The 6,733-nt window shown below is 37.9% G+C and overlaps 1 long non-coding RNA gene across 1 annotated transcript; it reads right to left on the bottom strand.

Annotated features, from left to right (window-relative positions):
* Window positions 1-276: 276 nt before the first annotated feature.
* LOC148123715 (uncharacterized) lies at window positions 277-6,126 on the bottom strand. The gene is made up of 4 exons (XR_015740573.1): window positions 6,044-6,126; window positions 5,796-5,908; window positions 4,636-4,699; window positions 277-415 (listed from the first exon to the last, which is right to left on the bottom strand). It is a non-coding gene; the product is annotated as an uncharacterized LOC148123715 (long non-coding RNA).
* Window positions 6,127-6,733: the final 607 nt, after the last annotated feature.

The following is a 6,733-nucleotide window of genomic DNA, read 5'->3' as shown; positions in this document are numbered from 1 at the left end:
CATTCCTTCATTCATTTGTTCATTCATTCGTTCCTTCATTCATTCATTCGTTCCTTCCTTCATTCATTTGTTCCTTCCTTCCTTCATTTGTTTGTTCATTCATTCATTTATTTGTTTGTTCATTCCTTCATTCATTAATTTGTTAATTCGTTTGTTCATTCATTAGTTCGTTCATTCATTCATTCGTTCATTCATTCATTCGTTCGTTCGTTCATTTATTCATTCGTTCATTCATTCATTCATTATTCATTTGTTCCATCCATCCTCTCACCTTTCTGACTCCTATCCTGCTTCCCTGTTGCTCGCTTGGATCCCGGGCGTACAGCTGCAGCTTTGGGGGCCCTTCTCTCTGGCTGGCTCTTCTTCGAGGCAGGGGGCGCATTTTCAAGCCCTCCTGACTGAGGTTTTTTGTCCCCTGGAGGAAACACACACACACACAAACACACACACACACGGTCGTTAGGGCTGAGGACAGAGGCATCTAAAGACAACGGCTTTCTCCTGGAAATGAAAGGAAATCCTGCTTGGGTGAACGGGGTTGGGCTGGAGGACCTCTGGGGTCCCATCCAACTCCGTTACTCCGCCCTGTTCTTTTTCTTCTTTCTGTTTCCATCCCATCAAGAAAACTCACAGCATCTCCTGCCCTGGGCAGGGTGGGGGGGACTAGATGACCTCCAAAGCCCCTTCCCACCCTACTGGCTCCAGGTTCCTTCCACCTCTTGAGTCTCCTCTATGCTCTGGGCTCCCTGTTTCTTCCCAAGCAGGGAAGTTGGAGAATAGCAATGCCTCAACGGAGCCAGTAATAGGCCAGAGGTGGGTGGGGTAGCAGAGGTGATGGGCAGGGGTAGCTCCTCCCCCTTGCACCCACCCACCCTCAAGGGAAGAGGGCTCCTGAGCTTAGGGTGACTGTCCGGCTTCAAGAGCTTCCTTCAAGTCTGGTGAGGTCAGCGGGAATCTCCTGCAGGGCTAATAAACGCCGTGACTTTCTTACCGTCGGAGCCAAGAAACGTGGAAGAATTTGATCTTAGCAACGTGTGATTCCTGGCTGCTGTTTTCCTTCTCCTTTATTTATATTTTGCCTTTTTTTTTTCTAGAGACCGTCCCGTTCCCTCAAGGAGGGAATTTTTTTAATAAAATTAATTTGGGTTGGGGTTCTTTTTTTACTGGGTTAGCCAAAGTCAGGTACGGGAGAGGATGAGAGGCCGTGGAAAGGCATTAAATAAACACGGACATGAGGGACTCGGGCCTAAGGCGGCGCCCAAAGTCTCCGCCGGCCGACCCCTTCGCCCTTCTCTTCGACTCCACATCCCTCCTTCCGCTGAGTCTTCTCCCTTTCCTGGCACACAAGCTGATAGTAGGGCCAACCCAATGGGTCCAACATAGGATGGGATGGCTGCAGGAATTGGGCAGGGCCAGTCTAATCAAACGAAGGACCGGGAGTCGGGGGAGATATGATAGCAATCTTCTCCCCCCAAAAAAAAAGGATCTTTCAAACTTGGCAAGTTTAAGACTGGTGGGACATGCAACTGTCCCAGAATCCCTGAGCTGACGTGGACTGGAGGAGGAATTCTGGGAGCGGGAGTCCAGAAGCCTTTAAAGCTGTCAGGTTGGAAGACCCCTGGAATAGATTAATAGAGAGAGGTAGGATGGATGGATGGATGGATAGATAGATAGATAGATAGATAGATAGATAGATAGATAGATAGATAGATAGATAGATGGATGGATGGATAGATAGATAGATAGATAGATAGATAGATGGATGGATGGATGGATGGACTGGATGGACGGACGGATCTGACTGGACGGACTGGACTGGACGGATCTGATCAGGACGGACGGACAGACTGGACGGACAGACAGACAGATAAATAGATAGATAGATAGATGGATGCATAGATAGATAGATGGATGCATAGATAGATAGATAGATAGATAGATGGATAGATAGATAGATAGATAGATGGATGGATGCATAGATAGATAGATAGATAGATAGATAGATAGATAGATAGATAGATAGATAGATAGATAGATAGATAGATGGATGGATGGATGGATGGATGGATGGATGGATAGATGGATGGATGGATGGATAGATGCATAGATAGATAGATAGATAGATAGATAGATAGATAGATAGATAGATAGATAGATAGATAGATGGATGGATGGATGGATGGATGGATGGATGGATGGATAGATGGATGCATAGATAGATAGATAGATAGATGCATAGATAGATAGATAGATAGATAGATAGATAGATAGATAGATAGATGCATAGATAGATAGATAGATAGAAAGAAAGAAAGAAAGAAAGAAAGAAAGAAAGAAAGAAAGAAAGAAAGAAAGAAAGAGAAAGAAAGAATGAATAGATCGATCGAATAGATCAAGCGTGTTCAAGCTTGGCAAGTTTAAAATGGTGGACTTCAACCCAGAATTCCTGAGCTAACAGGACGGAAGAAGGAATTCTGGGAGTTGAAGTCCACAGGTCTTTAAAGCTGTCAAGTTGGAAGACGCCTGTTCTATCTATCTATCTATCTATCTATCTATCTATCTATCTATCTATCTATCCATCCATCCATCTATCTATCTATCCATCCATCCCCAACTATCAATCTCTCTCTCTCACTCTTTCATTATCTAATCTATCCACCGCTACCTACCTACCTACCATCAGATAGATGGGATAGAAAGATAGATGATAGATAGATAACTATAGAAAGGAAGATGGTAGATACATAATCCATCATCTATCTTTCTATAGTTATATTTCTATAATTATCTATCTATCATCTATCTCTATCAATCATTTACAGTATCTATCTAATCTATCTATCATCTATCTTAAGGGTCTTCCAACTTAGCAAGTTTATGACTTGTGGACTTCAACTCCCAGAATTCCTGAGCTAATCTGACTGGAGGAGGAATTCTGGCAGTCAAAGTCCATAAGTCTTAAAGCTGTCAAGTTGGAAGACCCCTGGAATCGATAGTTAGAGAAAGAGAGGTGGATGGATGGATAGATAGATAGATAGATAGATAGATAGAGAGATAGATAGATAAGATGGATAAGATAGATGCACAGATAGAGATAGATAGATAGATAGATAGATAGATAGATAGATAGATAGATAGATAGATAAGATGGATAAGATAGATGCATAGATAATAGATAAGATAGATAGATAGATAAGATAGATAGATAGATAGGTAGATAGGTAGATAGATAGATAGGATAGATAGATCGATGCATAGATAGATGCATAGATAGATAAGATGGATAAGATAGATGCATAGATAATAGATAAGATAGATAGATAGATAAGATAGATAGATAGATAGATAGATAGATAGATAGATAGATAGATAGATAGATAGATAAATAGATAGATAGATAGACAGACAGACAGACAGACTAGATTAGGATTAGGATTTGGATTTGGATTTGGATTTGGATTAGGATTAGGATTAGATAAATAGATCAAGGGTCTTCCAACTTGGCACATTTAAGACTGGTGGACTTGCAACTCCCAGAATCCTTGAGCTAACCTGACTGAAGGAGGAATTCTGGGAGTTGGGAGTCCACCAGTCTTAAAAGCTGTCGAGTTGGAAGACACCCCCACCCCCACCCCCGTTGCAGTATCTCAGAGGCTCTGCCCCAAAGAAGGGAGAGTCAACCTATTCTCCAAGGCAGGACAAGAAGCCACGGATGAAAAAAAACCGATCAAGGAAAGAAGCAAGCCTGGAATGAAGAAGGCGTTTCCTGAACAGGGAGGACAAGGAACCAGTGGCACTCCTTGCCACCAGAAATTGAGGCGGGGCGGGGGAGGAGTTCCATCACTGGAGTTTTTCAAGAAGAAATTAGACATTCTGTTAGCCGCAGTCGGTTGCCTTCCGGGTGTTTTTTTGACACCCAGGCAGAACTGAAAGCTTCAGAGCCCCCCTGGCTTCAACGGTTAGTTTAGTTTAGTTCACTTTATTGGCATCTTCAGGGGACCATTTATGACTATGGACCCCAAAACACAAACACAACCTCCTTGACCTTCTGCACAATGGAATGAATGGAAAAACCCCTGATGTGGCATGAATATATTGCACTATACAGCACAATTCCATAGAGTTGCTGCCCTGGGATATATAAGAAGCTGTTTTTCAGCCTTATTGGTCCTTGTTTTTATTCTTTTGTACCGTCTGCCAGATGGTCATAGTTCAAAAAAAAGGGTTCCCAAGGATGAGGTGGATCTTTGGGGATGTTTTGTACTTTCTTAAGGCAGCGGGAGTGATAAAGCTCTTCCAAAGAGGGGAGAGAGGGCAACCCATCGATTCTCTGGGCAATGACCTTCATCCTCTGGAGTCCTGTCCTATCTGCCCCACCCCGTGCAACTGGCAAACCAGACAGAGGTGTAGTAAGTTAAGATACTTTTTATGGTGCGGCGGTAGAAGGTCACATTCAGTTCTTGTTTCCTGAGAAGCCTCAGGTAGTAGAATCTCTGCTGGGCCCTTTGGACCAGGGCTGCCAGGTGAGACCCCCCCCAGGTAACACCCAGAAACATAAAACTAGAAAAGGGGTGTGTGTGTATGTGACATGGAAGCTGTTGGAGAAAAAAAGAGGGGAGAGAGGAAAACACAGACCTTTCGTATCGATGGTCCTCTTGAGACGTGCGTCGGGTTTCGCTCCCGATGTTTCGTGAAGGAGCTGGAAAAGAAAGATTTCTTTTCTCGCGGAAGAGCAAGAGAGCCGTTGGGCCTCCCAAAGACGCCAAAGGAACAAAAGGGAAGGAGGCTAAATTTTCTACTGGTGCAAAAATGAAATAAAATAAAAATAAAAATAAAATAAAATAAAATAAAATAATAAAATAAAATAATAAAATAATGAAATGAAATGAAATGAAATAATAAAATAAAATAATGAAATAAAATAAAATAAAATAAAATAATGAAATAAAATAAAATAAAATAAAATAATGAAATAAAATAAAATAAAATAATGAAATAAAATAAAATAAAATAAAATAAATAAAATAAAATAAAATAATGAAATAAAATAAAATAAAATAATAAAATAAAATAATAAAATAAAATAAAATAAATGAAATAAAATAATAAAATAAAATAAAATAATGAAATAAAATAAAATAATGAAATAAAATAAAATAAAATAATAAAATAAAATAATGAAATGAAATGAAATAAAATAAAATAATGAAAAAATAAAATAAAATAAAATAATGAAATAAAATAAAATAATGAAATAAAATAAAATAATGAAAATAATAAAATAAAATAAAATAATGAAATAAAATAAAATAATGAAATAAAATAAAATAAATAAAATAAAATAATGAAATAAAATAAAATAATGAAATAAAATAAAATAAAATAATGAAATGAAATAAAATAAAATAAAATAATAAAATAAAATAAAATAATAAAATAAAATAAAATAATGAAATAAAATAAAATAAAATAATGAAAATAATAAAATAAAATAAAATAATACAATAAAATAAAATAATGAAATAAAATAAAATAAATAAAATAAAATAATGAAATAAAATAAAATAAAATAATGAAATGAAATAATATCATAAAATAATCAAATAAAATATAAATAAAATAAAATAAAATAAAATAAAATAAAATAAAATAAAATTCCATCAGCAGGCAGCAGAGAAGGGAAAATGGGTGTAAAAAAAACCAACCCAGGGGTGGTTTGTACCTGTAGCCTCCCGCGGGCTGAGCTGCCGTCCTGTCGCCCCGCCTTACGTCCGTTTTTTTTCTCTTTGGCTCACCTTTTCTTGGTCCGTGCTGGAGGTCGCCGGGTTCTTCTTCTTCTTCTTCTTCTTCTCACTCTCTGCTGCTGGAGGCCCTTGGACCCGAGGCCTGGAGGCCGTGTTCTCCTGCTCTACGGGACGAGAAGGAGCCGAGAGACAGCAGGCGTGGGTGACCCTCTCCAGGGAGGGGGAAGAGAAGCTGCTTGGGGCATTTCGGGGGCGAGGGGGGAGCTGATCCCGTGGGGGGGGCGTGCGCTCCACGTTACCTTTCAGGATTGTGCAGCCTTGGGAAGAGCCCCTGGGTTGGAATCGGCTGTGGAAGCCAAACCTCCGGATTCTCTCCTAGAGGGAAAGAGAGAAGAGGAGGAAGAGGTGGATCAGCTAGCAGAGGGAAGGCGCGGTGGAGCTGTGTCGCCTGGCCGTATTTGTTTTGTTTTATTTTATATTTTATTTTATACTTTATTTCATTTTTTATTTTTTATTTTATTTTATTTTATTTTATATTTTATTTTATTTTATTTTATTATTTTATTATATTATATTTTAATTTAATTTAATTTTTTATTTTATTTTAATTTTTTAATTTTAATTTTTAATTTAATTTAATTTTTTTTAATTTTTTTTTTATTTATTTTATTTTATTTTATTTTATTTTATTTTATTTATTTTATTTTATTTATTTCATTTCATTTCATTTCATTTCATTTTATTTTATTTTATTTTATTTTATTTATTTTTTATTTTATTTTATTTCATAACTTCTATTCGGATTCTGCTTGGTACATTCTTAATAATATAATAGAACGAGAGAGAGAGAGAGAGAGAATTCGGGTGAGACCCGAGACCAAAAGAGACCTGGGTTTTGTTCAAAGCAAGGCAGCCGGGCCTTTTCCCTTGCTGCTGCCTCTTCAACCACAACGCACGGTTTAGGAAAGAGGAAATATTTGTTTTGCCAA

This window comes from Pseudonaja textilis, unplaced genomic scaffold, assembly GCF_049901715.1.
Source record: "Pseudonaja textilis isolate UNSWEBS1 unplaced genomic scaffold, rPseTex1.2 PTEXSCF224, whole genome shotgun sequence".
Taxonomy (NCBI): domain Eukaryota; kingdom Metazoa; phylum Chordata; class Lepidosauria; order Squamata; family Elapidae; genus Pseudonaja; species Pseudonaja textilis.
This window is presented reverse-complemented; position numbering and strand designations above follow the sequence as displayed.